We start from the raw sequence: 16493 nt of genomic DNA on the forward strand, positions 1-16493 counted from the left end.
TCCCTATCAGTGGTGAGATTCAAAAATTTTTACTACCAGTTCTGTGGGCGTGGCTTGGTGGGCGTGGCTTGGCTGGGTTGGCGTGGCAGGGGGAAGATACTGTAAAATCTCCATTCCCTCCCCACTCCAGGGGAAGGTTACTGCAAAATCCCTATTTCCTCCCGATCAGCTGGGGCTTGGGAAGCAGAGAATAGATGGGGGTAGGCCAGTTAGAGGTGGTATTTATCAGTTCTCCGAACTGCTGAAAATTTACGCTACTGGTTCTCCAGAACTGATCAGAACCTGCTGAATACCACTTCTGATCCCTACGCGAGCGATTGTGGGGGTACCTAGGTACACCCACGTTACACCTATCCTCCGCGAGCTGCACTGGCTTCCCATTGGTCTCCGGACATGTTTCAAGGTGCTAGTCGTTACTTTTAAAGCCCTACATGGTTTAGGACCTGGCTACCTGAGAGACCGCCTCCTGCTATTTACCTCCCAGAGACCTATAAAATCGCACAGATTAGGCCTCCTCCGGATTCCATCTGCCGGGCAATGTCGGCTGGCAACTCCCCGAGGGAGGGTCTTCTCTGTAGCAGCTCCGGTCCTATGGAACGATCTCCCCGTGGAGATCCGGACCCTTACTACTCTCCCGGCCTTCCGCAAAGCGATTAAAACCTGGCTGTTCCAGCAGGCCTGTGGGTTGATTTGATTTCATCCAGCTCCATCCTAAGATACATGAATGTTGTGTAATTTTTAATGTCTGTTCTTTTTAATTTTTATATGTTCCCCCTCCCTGTTTATCTGTAAGCCGCCCCGAGTCTCTCGAGAGTGGGCGGCATACAAATCCTAATAAACAGTAAAACAGTAAGACCTGCCTTCCCCCAAGCATTGGGCTAGGATTGGGGTTGAGCTGGAGGGCTGTTTGACCTGATACCTGGGGGGAAAGGTGCCCTTGTATGCTTCCGTTTGAGCTACCTAGGTTCATAGCAGATAGGCAGCAGCATAGGTTCTGTAAATAAATAAATCACTGCATCAAACAAACAACATGTTAAAATGATGATATTTATGTAGTTATTTACCAAGCATATCTAAATTATATTGAAGTAAACAAAACATCTTGACAATCCCCAAGGCATGTCACACCTTTTGAGCACCCCCAATATTTGGAAATTGAAAGCTGAAAAATTTGGCATGGCCTATGCAGTAGGCCATGCCAAGTAGTGAAATTTCCTAAAATATCTTGTTTCAAGGCTAGCATAACGACTAGCACATATGTGGGAGGAGATCCTTTACCTATTGACTTTCCTTGTCAGGTAACTCTGAGGTAATAACATGACTTTGAGGCACTGCAATTGTCATAAAGATGAACCAGTTGCCAAGCATCTGAGATTTTAGAGCCGAGGTGGCGCAGTGGTTAAATGCAGCACTGCAGGCTACTTCAGCTGACTGCAGTTCTGCAGTTCGGCTGTTCAAATCTCACCGGCTCAGGGTTGACTCAGCCTTCCATCCTTCCGAGGTGGGTAAAATGAGGACCTGGATTGTTGTAAACTGCTTAGAGAGGGCTGAAAGCCCTATGAAGCGGTATATAAGTCTAACTGCTATTGCTATTGCTATTGATCATGTGACCACGGAGAGGCTGCAACGATCATAAATGTGAAAAATGGTCATAAATCACTTTTTCAGTGTCCTTGTGACTTCAAATGGCCATTACAAGAATGGTTATAAGCCATCCCAAGTGTTGCCTATGCAACTGATTAACTTTCCTTTCTTAATGAAAAGGCCTTCTCTTTTTTTATATAAGGCATTATCATACTTTTTCATGATTTGATTATTTTTCTTCCTTTACCAAGCAGAAATTTGAATCTAACCATTAAATGCTATCTTCTCTTCCTGAAGTGAAAAAGAAAGAAAAGTACATTATTTGCCAAGAAGCTGTAATACCTAGGAGAGTTTTGCATCCCTGTCAAGATAAATGTAGGAATTGATTTTTTTTAAAAAACTGGAGAAACAACTAGTATAACAGTTAAAATCCCTAATTGCCCACATTTGTTCAAGTTTCTCCATGGGTTTTAAATCTTCTGTTGATCTTTCCTTTTTATGTACATACAATCACACAATCCCAGTTATCTCATTTATGGCCAGCAAGCATAATTTTGTTTCCATCCATTCAAAGAATGCATATGGATATCCCAATGGCAACAAATTTGCCGGAAAAACACTGAATATCATTTGAGCTTGAAAGCTTATCTCTCAGTGACATCCTGGTGGATATATTATTTTGACCAAATGAATCATTTTGTCTCCAGAAAAACAAATTCAAATTGAATTATTTCAAAACCTTAGCAGGCAAGCTATTAAGATATAATTGTCCTCATCTTGATTTATAATCTCTTTGAATCCCAGCAATTCAGGTTGTCAAGGCAATGGAAGCTCATATTCACCTTGAAGTTCTGGGTTTTCTTTAATGTTCCTATAACTGGCCATTGAAACTTAGAATATCTAATGGTTTCAACCCTTTCCATATCAAATGGATATTGTTTTTATTTCAATTAAACCATGTAAAATACCCCATAATATTGTACAACATTAATAAACCCATTCTCTATTTTTCTTTTTCTTCTACAGTGGTCCCAACTTACGGCCATTCATGTAACAATGGTTTAAAGTTACAAAAGCCTTGGAAAATGTTATTTATGATCTTTCACTTATAACTGTTGTGCCAGCCCCCACAGTCACATGATCGCAATTGAGGTGATTGGCAACTGGCCCGCATTTACTACCAGTAGTAGCATCCTGCGTTCATGCATTCATGATGTGCAATCTTTTGCCAATTTTTAACAATTTTTAACGACCCATAAGATCTCACAGATTAGGCCTCCTCCGAGTACCATCTGCCAGCCAGTGCCGGCTGGCAACTACGCGGAGGAGAGCCTTTTCTGTAGCAGCTCCGACCCGCTGGAACGATCTCCCCGTGGAGATTCGTACCCTCACCACCCTTCAGACCTTCCGCACAGCCCTCAAGATCTGGCTATCCCGCCAGGCCTGGGGGTAAAGATCATAGTTTGCCCCCGCCCGAATGTTGAATGAATGTTGTTTGATCTTAATTACATACTGTATTTTTATGTTATTGTATGTCTTCCCCTCCCATAAGTTGTTAGCCGCCCTGAGTCCCCTCAGGGAAAAGGGCGGCCTATAAATAAACGCAACTCAACTCAACTCAACTCAACTCAACATGCACCCATTGGGGAAACTGGATTTGCTTAACAACATGTGATTCACTTCACAACCACATCAGAGGTGGGTTGCTAATTTTTTCACTAACGGTTGGGGGGTGCTCCTGCACATACACAGAAGCATCCAGGCAGGTGGGTGGAGCCTCCCACCACCGCTACTACTGGTTCGGCTGATCCGGGCCAAACCAGCAGCAACCCACCTCTGGACCCAATGCTTTACTTAAGAATCATGGTGATTTTCTAAACAACCTCCATAAAAGTTGTAAAATCAGGCCTGACTCAATTTACAACCACAATGACTAGTAATTGAAATTCTGGTTTCAATTGTGATTTGAGGACTATTTAAATCAGGGGTGTCAAGCTCAAGACCCGGGGGTTGGATTCGGCCTGTGGGGTGCTTAGATCTGGCCTGCAGGGCTACCCTGGAAACAGCGAAGAATTGGCCTGTGATGCCTCTGCCAGCAAAAATTGAGCTTGGGAAGCTCACACTTGGCCCACCCATGCTCTGTTTTCGGCCACTACGACCTCCTGCAGCCCTCTGCCAGTGAAATAGAGCTTGGGGAGGCCGCGCACAGCTTCCCCAGGCTCCATTTTTGCTGGCAGAGGACTGCAGGAGGCCACTGTGGCGGAAAATGGAGCCTTATGATAACGAGCTGGCCACATCTACCCCGGTCACACACCGCAGGACCCCAGGTCAAACACAAACCTGATGCAACCCCCAATGAAAATGAGTTTGATACCCCTGACTTCGTGACCCGTCAAAACCGCGGTAGACAAAACCGCGCTCGACGAAAGCGCGTACCTGACGTCATCAGCAGCGTGACGAATTTTTTTTAAAATAAATTAAATTGAAATTAAAATAAAATTAAAGCAAGCCGATTCACATAAAGGTAAGGGTTAGTTTAAGGGTTAGGGTTAGGTTTAGGGTTACATTAAGCATTAGGGTTACGTTTAGCATTAGGTTAAGGGTTAGCGTTAGGTTTAGCGTTAGGTTAAGGGTTAGGTTTAGGGTTAGGTTTAGGGTTAGGTTAAGGGTTAGGTTTAGGGTTAGGTTTAGGTTTAGGTTTGGGGGGGTTAGGGTAAGGTTTTCGCTTTAATTTTAAATTTACCGCTCACAGCGCGATGTTTTCGTCGCGCTGTGATGACGTCACGTACGTGCTTTCGTCGAGCGTGCTTTTGTCTACCACGGTTTTGTGGTGGAACCCCCTGACTTAAATCAATGGCTTTCCTAAGGAAACTGCTCTCTCCTTTGCAGTCTCCGGCTGGTTGCATAAGTCCAGCTCCAACACTCCAACTCTGCCTTCTCCAACCTACTGTTCTCCAAAAATGATGGTTATCATTCCCTTTTAAGGTGACGCAGTCTTGGGAAACGGTACACTGTCCTCCCCACCCAGACCAGGCATCTCCTACTTTCCTGCCATTCCAGAAACAGATGAATTCATTTCAATGCACTTTTGATCTCTGCTGTCTTTGGGTGCCTATCGTGAGTGGTTTGAATTAGGATTTTATTTTAGAGGGGTTATTTTTTGTTTTTGTTTTAAACAGAAGGGTTTTCTTTTGGTTGATACTGCGTGCCACCTACGTCCATTTGGGGATCAGGGTGGGTGGCCAGTGAGGTGGTGCAGTGGCTCAGCAATTAAGGCACTTGTCAGATGGAAAGCTCCATGCAGCAGGGTGAGCTTCTGCCCTCACCCCAGCTCCTGCCAAACTAGCAGTTTGAAAGCATACAACGGCTCACTCCAGGATTTCGATTCTGAGAGGCTGAAGATTGACTCAGCCTTCCATCCTTTTGAGGTTGGTAAAATGAGGACCCAGTTTGCTTGGGGGCAATATGCCAACTCTGTAAAGCACTTAGACAGGGCTGTAAAGCATTATATTAGACTAAGTGCTATGGCTAGTGCAAATAGATGAACAGATACCACTTTGGTAGGAATGTAAGAGCGCTCTGTGATGTCATGCTGGCCACATGACTGCAGAAATGTCTTTGGACAGTGCTGGGTCAATGGCCTTGAAATGGAGGTGAACACCGCCCCCTATAGTTGGCAATGGTTCACCGACAAATGCGCGCTCGACAAAAGCATGCTGACGAAACCGCGGTGAGAAAACCGCGAGGTCGAAATCGTACTGATGAATGCGCGCAGAAGCGCGCCGACAAAAGCACGCCAACAAAAGCACGCCTTCAAGAAACAACTAATAAGAACCTAATAACCCTAACCCTAAACCTAACCCTAAACCTAACCCTAAACCTAACCCTAAACCTAACCCTGAACCTAACCCTAACCCTAACCCTAACCCTTACCTTAACTTAAATCATGGTTTTGTCAGCGCGGTTTTGTCGGCGCGTTGTTGTGGTCGTGTTTATGACGTCGCAGTGTTCTCGCTGCGGTTTTGTTGACGCGCTTTTGTCGTGCTCGCATTTGTCGGGTCACGGATGGCAATTACTAGAAATAAAATCTGCAGGGATTCCTTTTTTTTTTTTTTAGTACTTGGGTGTACTGCAAATAAATAAATGAAGGCATCTGACTGTGGAGTAGTTCCAATAGTTTCTCTCTCTCTTGCTCTCTTTCCCCCCCACATCGGGCAACATAAACCTTTTCATTTTCTTTCCTTTAATTTTTAGAAACCATTTGTCCTGCAGATAAAAAGCTGCAGTCTTGTTGAGTATCTTAATTCCTTCAGAGAAGCCCTAGAAAATAAAGATGAGAATATCGAGGCAGTAGAAAAGAAACTCCTTTGATTTGTTGGTTTGTTTGTAAAGTTGTGGGGTGCTAAAATTGGGGGGGCTCCAATTTGTGGAATCCTGTATTGTACCTGAAGTCTTAAAAGTATGACCAGATTGTACATTGATAACCTAGAAAATATATAAACATGTTCACCCTCATTTGCATTTGATTGCAGATTCCACTTTCACTGCACAGCAGAGCACACAACAGGGATCTAAAAGCATAATCTAATCTGACAGGTCTATTTAACTCAATGAGACATACATTGACATGGGATCAAGTGCTATGACAACTTAAATCCAAGTAACACTGGTTGTTGTTGTTGTTGTTTTTTGACAAGAGCAAGACTGAGAAGACTTGGAACTATTCATGGTTCCACATAATTCTCTATTTAAAAGAAAAAGAACTCATGAAAGCATATTTGAATATAAAAAATGCTAAGATGCCAACAAGAAGTCTAATTTTTCAAACTACAGTTTGCTGCTGGAGTCATCGGGAGTAGATCACAAAGGGTTTAAACCTAACCATAGCTCTGAGCTATTGGGGACTTTCATTACTATTATGAAGTTTTCATCATTTTGATCATGTCAAGGATCATTTTGCCTATGTGAATGAATTCCTGAAACCACCAGGAGCGATTTACAGGAGCCTTTAGATTTTAATGTCAAGATGGGTTATGTTTGGTGCCAAAGAGGTTGGTAGAATCATTCATTTCCAGAAGTTGAAAAGGTGGCTGGACTTCTCCTATCTTCAGCAGGGCTTTCTCAAAGTGAAGCTTTTTGTAAGAAGTAGCATGAGGGCTTAGGTCTTTGGAACATTGCTTTCAATTGCTCCAAAGGAACAATGGAAGGGCCTTATTGAGGGACTAAGTATCAGAGCAATCTATCTATATATATAAGGCAAGTACCACTCATTCATCATGAAATCTCCAGAACCATAAAGCCTACAAACTTGAAATTTGGCATGTATGTTCCTCTTGGCTTCTAGGTGCTCGCTAAGAAAGGATTTTTCAAAATGACCACCAGATCATTAGTATTTCTTATATAGTAATTAATATGCTCTGACGCTAAGGAGTTCTACTCCCACTCCCCACCTGAAAAGAACTCTGTTCCAACTGCCAGTTGCTTTATATTAACACACTCTGATGCTAAGGAGTTAGACATTCTACTCCCCCTCCTCACCTGAAAAAACTCTGTTCCAACTGCCAATTGCCTCACATTCCTTTAGCTCAGTTCAAACTGGTAGACGCTCCACTCTTTCACTCAAGAGTGGTCTGGGAATCCTTACAGTATTAAACGTCATTATCTAACCAAAATGTCTATGGAACTTTTGGAACTGCTTCTGGACTCAAGGCGGTGGCAGTGATATTCCCTTATGTGTTTCAATCTCCGACAACCACTCAGCCAATGGATTTTGAACCAAATTTCTCCTGCATAGCCCAATCACATAGTTTCATTGTGAAGCACGAGTATCCAGCTACTAGTTAGTTCATATAATGATAAGACATCTGTCAGCAGGCTACAAGTTAGCCATGAGATAATCAATATGTCTCTGGTGGTCGAATCCTATCCTTACCATTCAGTGGGAGAAACACGGGGCAGTTTGGTCTATTCGATGCTAAGCTTCTCTGAGCAACTGTAGTCCACAAAAAGTGGCAGATTGTGAAGCTATTTGATCCAGTTGGAAAAATATTCCATGTGCTATTGCTGATGAGGGCTGCCACCAGTTTCTCTTTTGCAGGGAAACTCCTTTTTCTTCAAAACAACTTGTTTACCAGAAGAGTTAATACAGAAATCTATCTAACGATGTGAAAAGCAATCAAGAACCAAGAATTCCTAAGGAAAACTGAAAATACTTCCGGGAGGATTGGTGTCCAATATGTTTACTGATAGGCCATCCATCCATCCATTCATTTTATTGTCTAGGTCCAGGAGATTTTTCTCTTCTATTTTGTGCATCTTGTTGGAACTCTTTCCCATTTTTCTTTGTTCCTTACCCTAGCTAGCCTTCTCACCCAATCCAACACTTTTACTCATTTTCCATTTCCAACACATCATACAGTATATTGTTTTGCAGAAGTATCATTTTTTTCCCCTTTTTAAGCCATTACCTCATTAAAATATTGCAATTCTGCAAGCAGTTGTATTTTTTCAGGCTTGTGTGGAAATCTGGAGTAAATGGTCTTAATAAATAGCATAGAGATGCTTTGTTCTGAAGCACTTCTTCCTGTTTTGTTTTGAACCATGTGCAGCCCCATTTTCTTTCACAACACACACACACACACGATGGGGGGATTCCTACTTTAGCTATTTTCCCCTCCCGATGGTATCCACAAATGAATCTACCAGGGCTTTTTTCACGACCCTGCTGTCTCTTACATTGACTTGCACTGGGCTACTTATTTTGATTACAGTCACACCAAACCACATCCGAGATGCCAAACATCCATTTTCAAATTTGATTTGATTTGATTTTATTACATTTATATGCCGCCCTTTTCCCCAAGGGGACTCAGGGTGGCTCAAAATTCAAATCAGGGGAGGGGGGTACAGACAAAAAATAAAAGACGGAACATAACAATACATAATTTAAAAACACACAGCAGTCATACCATTCGAGACGGGGGGGGGGCAACAGCTCTTTAGCCCCAGGCCTGTCGGAACAGCCAGGTTTTAAGGGCTTTGCGGAAGGCCTGGAGGGTGGTGAGGGTTTGAATCTCCACGGGGAGCTCGTTCCAGAGGGTCGGAGCAGCCACAGAGAAGGCTCTCCTCCGGGTAGTCACCAGTCGGCATTGGCCGCCGGATGGAATTCGGAGGAGGCCTAATCTGTGGGATCTAATCGGTCTATTGGAGGTAATTGGCAGCAGGCACCAGGTACCCTAATATCACAGTAATCAGAATCTTGAACAAGCCACAGTCAAGGTCCAAAAGACAACAATAATGTAAGGACAAAGAATCACGATCCAAAAAAAAAAAAAAAAAGAAAACCAAAACTCTGCAATCTTCGGAATTTACTTTAGACATTGCTCCAGCAATCACCAAGCCCTGATGATTTTATAAAAGATTTTATCATCTTAACTCTCAGAGCGTCACCCAAAGTACATTTTCAGGCAATCCTTTTTTATTATTATTATGATGTTATGATTTTATGAGCTTATGATAAGCTTTAAATCAGGATGTATTTACTGTACCTGAACTCTCAGATGCTGCAGTTTCTTAGAATGGAAAAGTGGGTTAAGATCCTTTCTCTGCGACAAAGATTAGATTTCCACCCTGGGTCCCATCCAGTTTGGTAAGCCTCTTCTGTGGATGCCTGCAGCCTCCTTGTAACTCAAACTTTGTCTCCGGAACCCCTAGTCTGGGGATTTCCACCTCTTTCCCTGAAAATGCATCAGTCAGAGGACCATGACAGCAGTACAGATGGTTCTTCTGCATCAGCTTCACCCATCTATAACCTTCACGGGATTGTTTTGCACCCAGAGATGCTTATGCACAGGTAGTTATGTAAGTCCACAAGAGGGTTACAAATGAAAGACAATCAGTAAATTCTCTGAATGGAATTAGGACAATTGTATATCAAAGACTTCATTTAGAAGTATTCTCATTTTCAGCAGGTGTAAAGGCACCTTCTCCTATCCCACATGTCCCATCAGAAAGATGCTTATTTGCAATGCAGTGAATGGAACTGGAAAATGTAAATCACTACATGCCTATTGCACCACTTCAGTGACACTGAAACACCATCAAGCACATCTTAGAAACATCCCAATCTTCCTGGAGAAGCTGAAGCTTTAAGCCCTTATAACAATCCACTTTTTAGCTGACCTTCATGTTCCAAGTTACTTACATCCCCTGGATAGAAACTGTTGTTTGATATGGCCTTAAACAGCTAGCATTTTCCAAGGAGGATATCCAAAGGGTGACATGCTTGATAATTTGGTCCCTAGATTCTCTAGGCAGAATTTATGATAAGCTTTAGGAATGCTTTAAAAAAATTGTTCCACCTATGCAAAGCTAGAAATCAAACTGAAAATTAAGAACATTATGGAATTTAAATTTTACTTTGCCCCAAAGGCAGGACTCCCGTGACCTGATCCAGAATCTGCCATGTGTAACTGCTGATGGCTTTGTATGAATAAGTGGTTTTATTCTGTGCCTAAAGATACATCTGGTCAGTTTACTATGGACATATATTTATATGCAAATGTACACCTGGAGCAATTAAGACATGCAGCTGGATTAGGATAACTTTGAACAATGAAAATTTTAATCAGAGGAAAGCTTCAGAGATCGACATTAAAGAAACTCATTGCATGGGATTAGGCCAGTCATCAATGGCGTTTACACAACTCCCTATGGCACGTTTTATTGAATAAAACACAATTGGCTGGGTTTGCAATACATGCTAAGGTAAAAACATGGTGTATATGCTAACATATCAATTGTTTGTAAACGCTAAGCCAAAGCTACACTAACCACGTCAAAAGTTTCAACAGAGAGCTTCATCAAAGGCCAGTCGGGTGCCAGATGCTACAGACAAACAGCTGTGAATGTCTTCAATCTTAAGAATTAAATTTGATTCCATTTAGATTTAAATGGAATTAAAACTAGTATGATGACTCTCTAGTCATGCTTCCCCCCCACCACACGTTCTTTTTGTCATATCAGACATCGGGAAGATGCATGAAAAGCTTTCAGAAAGCCATATAGTTTTAGGAATCATGAATAAGTCTTTAACGATTGCCAAGCAAACAGAGACCAATATCACACAAAATGCCTTTGTCCTTTTTAGGGTTGAGCATATTGAAGATAAGTCTATATGTGCTTTGAATGCCACCCACAAAACATCATGTACTGCAATTCTACCACAATCTGCCCATTTACCAACATGTCATTATTATCAACCAATGTCTTGGTTTTCATAACCCTAAAGAATATCCCCTCTATAATATATTTAAGAAAAACAGTAAAGATGTCCACTCAGTTCAAATGTCAATTCTAATCATCTTTGGAAAGATAGCTAGGTTCATAGCTTTAAAATACATTTTAAATACAATGATTTCTTTTTAAAAGCCCCTTTTTAAAAACTGTAGCTAAAACACTCAATCTGCCTACCCAATGGAACTAAGTGAGACTTAACTGAGATTGTATCATTTGGTCACCATTTGGGCAAACTTCACAGCTGTCCATCATAATCCTTCTGGCATTGAAATGCCAATGGAAGTTTGTATTAATGTTTGTTTAGGAGACACAACCTTTTCAATATAAGACACGTACACAACTGTTGTAGATATTATATAGAAGGGCCACTGTTAAATATAGATTAGGGTTTTACTCTACGTCACAGTTAAAAGCTGATTTTTGAAATAACTGGAAACATTAATGCTTATATTGTGGTGATATCTCTTCATCTAGTGGAAAAAAGGCATCAAGAAATATCGAAGGATTCTCTTGGAGGCAGCTGGATTTGTTGGCCATAACAATCCATAGCTTGTCATTGCATTGATGTATAAACCAAGAAGTATATCGATACACGCTTTTATATATACATATATAAAAAGTTGGCTGCCTGCTATGCCACATTTAAGGGGTTGCAACTGGCTGAAAAATAAATGTCACCAACCCCCCCCCCCTCCCTGGCTGTCTATGGAAATTCTCAACCAAGAAGCTGAACTGAAGAAGCTTCTTGGATGAGAAGCAAAACGTTTTCAAAGGAAAGAAAAACACCCAAGAAAGTCCAATTGCTTTTTGGAAAAGCACCTTTGGTGCACCACTCCCTTGTTGTTTGACTAGACTTCTCCAAATAAATATTAGCCGCTCCCATCATTTAATCTTGAACAAGAGCTCCCCTGCCCAAATTAAAACACGAAACCATCACCGGGAGTTCTCACGCCGCTTCCATGCCAGGCGCCTTCGACGGTCCGCTTTGCCACCGCCACTCCACCGCTTGACGCTCTTCCGCGCCGAGCTCGAGGCTGCCTTTGCTGTTTCTTGATATCCGGAGCCTCAGAATTGGGAAGCTCCCCCCGGTTCCCCCAAAACACCCTCGCCTCCTCTCTCCTTAGCGCAAGCTCCCCCACGTTTCCCGAACTGGTCAGGTACAAGCGCTTCTCTCTCTTGCGCTATTGAAACACCCCCGTCTATATACGAAGGTCCCGCTTTACAGCAAAGGGGGCCGTGGCGAGGCTGGATCCCACCCGAGTTTTGCTTTTGGGAGCAATCCTCGCCCGATTTCCTTGCGTGGGACCCCAGCTTAGAGGGAGCGCCACCTTCTCCCTCACGCAACGCCCTGCCCAAAGCAGCAGCACCCCCTCCTCCCGCCCCATCCTCTCTCTAATGGATCTCTTACATTTCAGCCGCGACACTCACCTTAGGGACAATCCCGCCCCGGTCACGTCTCCCCTGCGGGATAGACGCCAGGCGTTTCCGAAGGCGCGGCCACCCCATCGCCCCGAGCGAGGGGCTTTCGCCTCGGGCGTCCTCCGGCGCCCCCCGAGGAAGGAAGTCAACGAGGCTCTCTCCCCTGGGCACGCCGTTTAAATCCACCTCGAGGAGAGGCTGTCGGGACGCAGCCGTGCCATCGAAGCCCGGCGCCAAGAAAGAGCGCGCCTCCAGTGTAGCCGAGCGGCTGGAAGCGAAGAAAGGCGCCAAAGTACCGTAGTAGACGATTCCCGACGCAGGAGAAGAGCTGAAGTGCCGCCCGTGGCAGTTTTGTACGGCAAGGCACCTCTGCCCTGCAATCTCTGGGCCGACGACGGTCGCCAGGGGGCAGCACTTTCCAGGGAATGGTGGAAAGCCATCGGACGGTGCCGGATTATTCCAGTGGGAGCGGACAATTTAAGAGTTGGAAGAGTCTCTTTGGGGGGTCGGGGACCGTGAAGGTTTCCGAGAAGGGTTGCGCGGCCCCCACGCCACGCCACAGAGGGGGTCCCAGAAGAAAGAGCAACTGCAACGGGCCTCCCTCTCCTTCGGCAGTGAGGGGCCGTGGCTTCGGGGTGGCGACTGCAGTTTTCTCTTTAGCAAAGTTAAGCTGCACCCATGATGCAAACTATTGGTGATTTTTGCTATGGGAGAAAGAGAAATAGTGTATTTACTGGCAGAATTGTATGGGAGAGGGTGCCATCTACCAGCCAATGCCACCTGGCTATTACCAGGGGGAGGGCCTTCTCTGTGGCAGCTCCGGCCCTCTGGAATGAACTCCCCACAGGGATTCGGACCCTCACCTCTCTCCAGGCCTTCCGAAAAGCTGTCAAAACCTGGCTTTGCCGGCAGGCCTGGGGGTGATGAGTTCCCCTCCCCTCTCGACTTGTGTGGTTGTGCGACTGTTGTCCACTTTTATTATTTGTATTTTGTCTTTTATGTTCCCCCCTTTTTTTCCCCTTTGAATTGTTTGCCGCCCTGAGTCCTCCCAGAGAAGGGCGGCATACAAATAATAAAATACCAATACCAATACTTGCCTCTTTTAGATTCGGAGAAATGTTAGATGCAGTGCACTGTAATTTTAGTGTTGGTCCCCCCCCCCCTATCATTGTCATCCTGTTTGAGAGATCTGTGCTGTCAGAGGATAACAAAATATTTTCAATAAATACATTTATAGCTATGTATACTCATTGCCTAATTGGGTTGTTGCTATCCTTCTCTCTTCCAATTTCGTCCTACTTCCTTAAAATCTAGGCGATGAGAAATACAAATTACTAACGCTGTATCACGCTTCCATAAATACTATTTACAAATCTCTCTACCCTTCCATTCATGATACCTGTGACTAAGTGACAAAACAAAAACAAATTGCCATACTGACTAAGGTAGATAATGGATATCATTCTAAATAACATCTATAGCAGGATCAAACATGGAGAGGACCATTGTGTCACTTGGGATGAAGAGAGTATAATTTCTAATTCTTGTTATTATTACCTTAAAGGAAAGTCAAAATGAATCCCTTTCTAAATGCAAAATGTGCTCTATGACAGTCTTCTGAGCTGGGCTTCCCACCCCCATTTCCATTAGCACAAGCATCAATAAAAGGAGACAGGATGTCTGAATTCCGTCTGTTCGCAATGACAATCAATGGTCTTCTTCAAATATATGCACAGGAAGAGTTGTGTGGGTAGAATTTATTTCTCCATGGATTTTTACATTCACAAGAAGATACCCTGGGGAAAAAGCGTAAGCATTTAAATCTTGCTTATAAATGTTTGGTTAGAGGCTTAATTTCATGTTCCTCAAGGGAACAGTTTTAAAATCCATGTTATTGTTTGGTTTTAGTGTATTAAGACAACTGAATTACATAATGGAGACATAAATACTCATATTCAAGGAAAGTGAGGCAACACTGTAGAACGTGGGCTTTGTATGAAGAATGTCAACATATGAGACCTGGGATCTCCATAAAGGATACTCAGCCTGATAACCTCTAGTAGTGTTAGAGGTTTATAGTAAATTACTTGATTGCTATCATTAAATAGCAGACTTAGAAGTTTATAGTTTATCTGGGAAAGTCCCATAGCTGGGAAATTCACAGGTTTGCATTCCTAACATATCTGGCAAATAGAGGGCAAGTTCCACACCCATTTGCACTACTCAGGTCACCCTGACAACACAAACAAACCTTCAGGTGGCCTCAATGACTCTCCAAAACAATGCAAATGACCAGCTGTCTGCAAGGAGTGTAAATCCTTCCATTCCCCACCATCCAGCCAGAGCTGAAGAAGCTTCTTGGATGAGAAGTGGAAGTCCATTTGCCTCTTGAAACAAAGCACCTTTAGGACAGGACAGCTGGTATCAACAGTCCTGAACTACTGTGTTTCCCAGAAAATAAGATAGGGTCTTATTTTTTTTTGACCCCCAAAATAAGCGCTTGGCCTTATTTTTGGGGAGGTCTTATTATTTTTGAGGTTGTAAGAGGCGGCAAGTGTGGTCACCTCATGGCTGCTGCTGTGTTGCAATATTTTCAGGGAGGGCTTATTTTTTGGGGTGGGCTTATTTTAGCACATGCGCTCAAAGGCCCAATTGGACTTATTATCCGGGGAGGTCTTATATTCCGGGAAACAGGGTAAATGGACTTGATTTAAAGCAACGCCTGTACAATGGATAAAAAAGGGATAGAGAGCTTTCTGTGGCCACCTTTCAGTGATGAGCTCACACAAGTTCCATAATGGCCACAAAGCAAGAGAGCCGAGCCTTCTCATCTAGTAATGTGTTCCACTTCAATTATTATTAGAGCCGAGGTGGTTAAGGTGCAGTACTGCAGGCCACTTCAGCTGACAGTTATCTGCAGCTCAGCGGTTCTAATCTCACCGGCTCAAGGTTGACTCAGCCTTCCATCCTTCCGAGGTAGGTGAAATGAGGACCCAGACTGTGGGGGGGTGATATGCTGACACTGTAAACCGCTTAGAGAGGGCTGAAAGCCCTATGAAGCAGTATATAAGTCTAACTACTATTGCTATTTAGCATTGGCCCACAAGTCTAATAAGCATTTTAATTCTGAAGAAAGTTACTTTATGGTCATTGTGATATAATTCCTAAGAAATCTGTTTAGACATTTAGTTTTCATCCTTTGTCTTCACATATGTGAAGATATCAGATTGCAGCCTTTGAATGAAAATGTTAACTTTTATTTCACCTCCTGTAAAATGAGTATTCTTTAGTATTATTTACTAACGGTCTACTAAAATATTGCTTTTTCTCCAAGGAGAACTCTGGTTCCTCTTTATCATCTTCATTGACAGCTGAGTGATGAAAGCAGGATAGTGTAAGAAGAGAATGATTGGGCTATTTCTTCCCTCTGGTATTTAATACTAATGAATTAAAGTGTTCCTTAACAATTTTTGAATCAGCACAAAAATGTCTTGGCATTGTTTCCCTATCCTCATTCTGAGCCCTCTTTTCCTTTTATGATCTAATTAATTTTGCACCTTTGCTTCCTTTGGAAGTCTTTAAACTAAGGGGGAAAATACTATTTTAAAATTATAGATGACAATTCAGATGGATGAACATAAGATAAAGGTAGGAACATGGCAGGAAAAAGCAAAATGTTGCCACTGCATGTTTCTGTCCATGGTTGAGTGCAAGTGTGGATAGGCTGTTATGAAACCACAAGAGGTAGCAGTATCGTATTGAACTTATCCAAGTCCAGCTAAAAAGCCCAGAAGATAAAACCTGGTTTGTCCTTGGATGGAAAGCTAGGCTGTTATAAGCTAGATCGTGAAGATGTAAGATGCCCTTGCCTTAGAAGGCAAGGACAAACCACTTCTATATTGTTGCTAAGAAAACTGCATGGTTATGTCTTTGAAGTCATCAGGAAATCAACTTAACTTAAAGGAGGTCATAAATATCTTTTATCCTAGCAGCTGAATGCTTTAACTTAATTTTCTCCACCCTATTTTCTTTTCATCTAGCATCCCGCCTGTAATTATTACATTGGACATCCTATAGCTACCGTTTATCTCCTAAAATGTAATCTTTGAAACAAGAAAAGGTTATGTGGATATGTCACTTCCATTTTTGAAATCATTAATTTGAGTTGTTCAATTCTCTGCTCCCAATTTCTG

The 16493-nt window shown here is 42.9% G+C and overlaps 1 protein-coding gene across 2 annotated transcripts in view; it reads right to left on the bottom strand.

Annotated features, from left to right (window-relative positions):
* The window catches only part of HTR1E (5-hydroxytryptamine receptor 1E), a 36541-nt gene extending 24636 nt beyond the window's left edge, over positions 1–11905 (bottom strand). Inside the window, exon 1 of one of the 2 annotated variants that reach the window (XM_087718788.1) lies at positions 11819–11905. The gene's annotated coding sequence lies outside the window, so the exon portion shown is untranslated. The remainder of the gene's footprint in view (positions 1–11818) is intronic. The other variant, XM_087718787.1, reaches the window with a different exon arrangement.
* Positions 11906–16493: the final 4588 nt, after the last annotated feature.

Source organism: Thamnophis sirtalis, unplaced genomic scaffold (assembly GCF_051295495.1).
Source record: "Thamnophis sirtalis isolate CommonGarterSnake01/CBP01778 unplaced genomic scaffold, rThaSir2_p1.2 scaffold_6, whole genome shotgun sequence".
Lineage (NCBI taxonomy): Eukaryota > Metazoa > Chordata > Lepidosauria > Squamata > Natricidae > Thamnophis > Thamnophis sirtalis.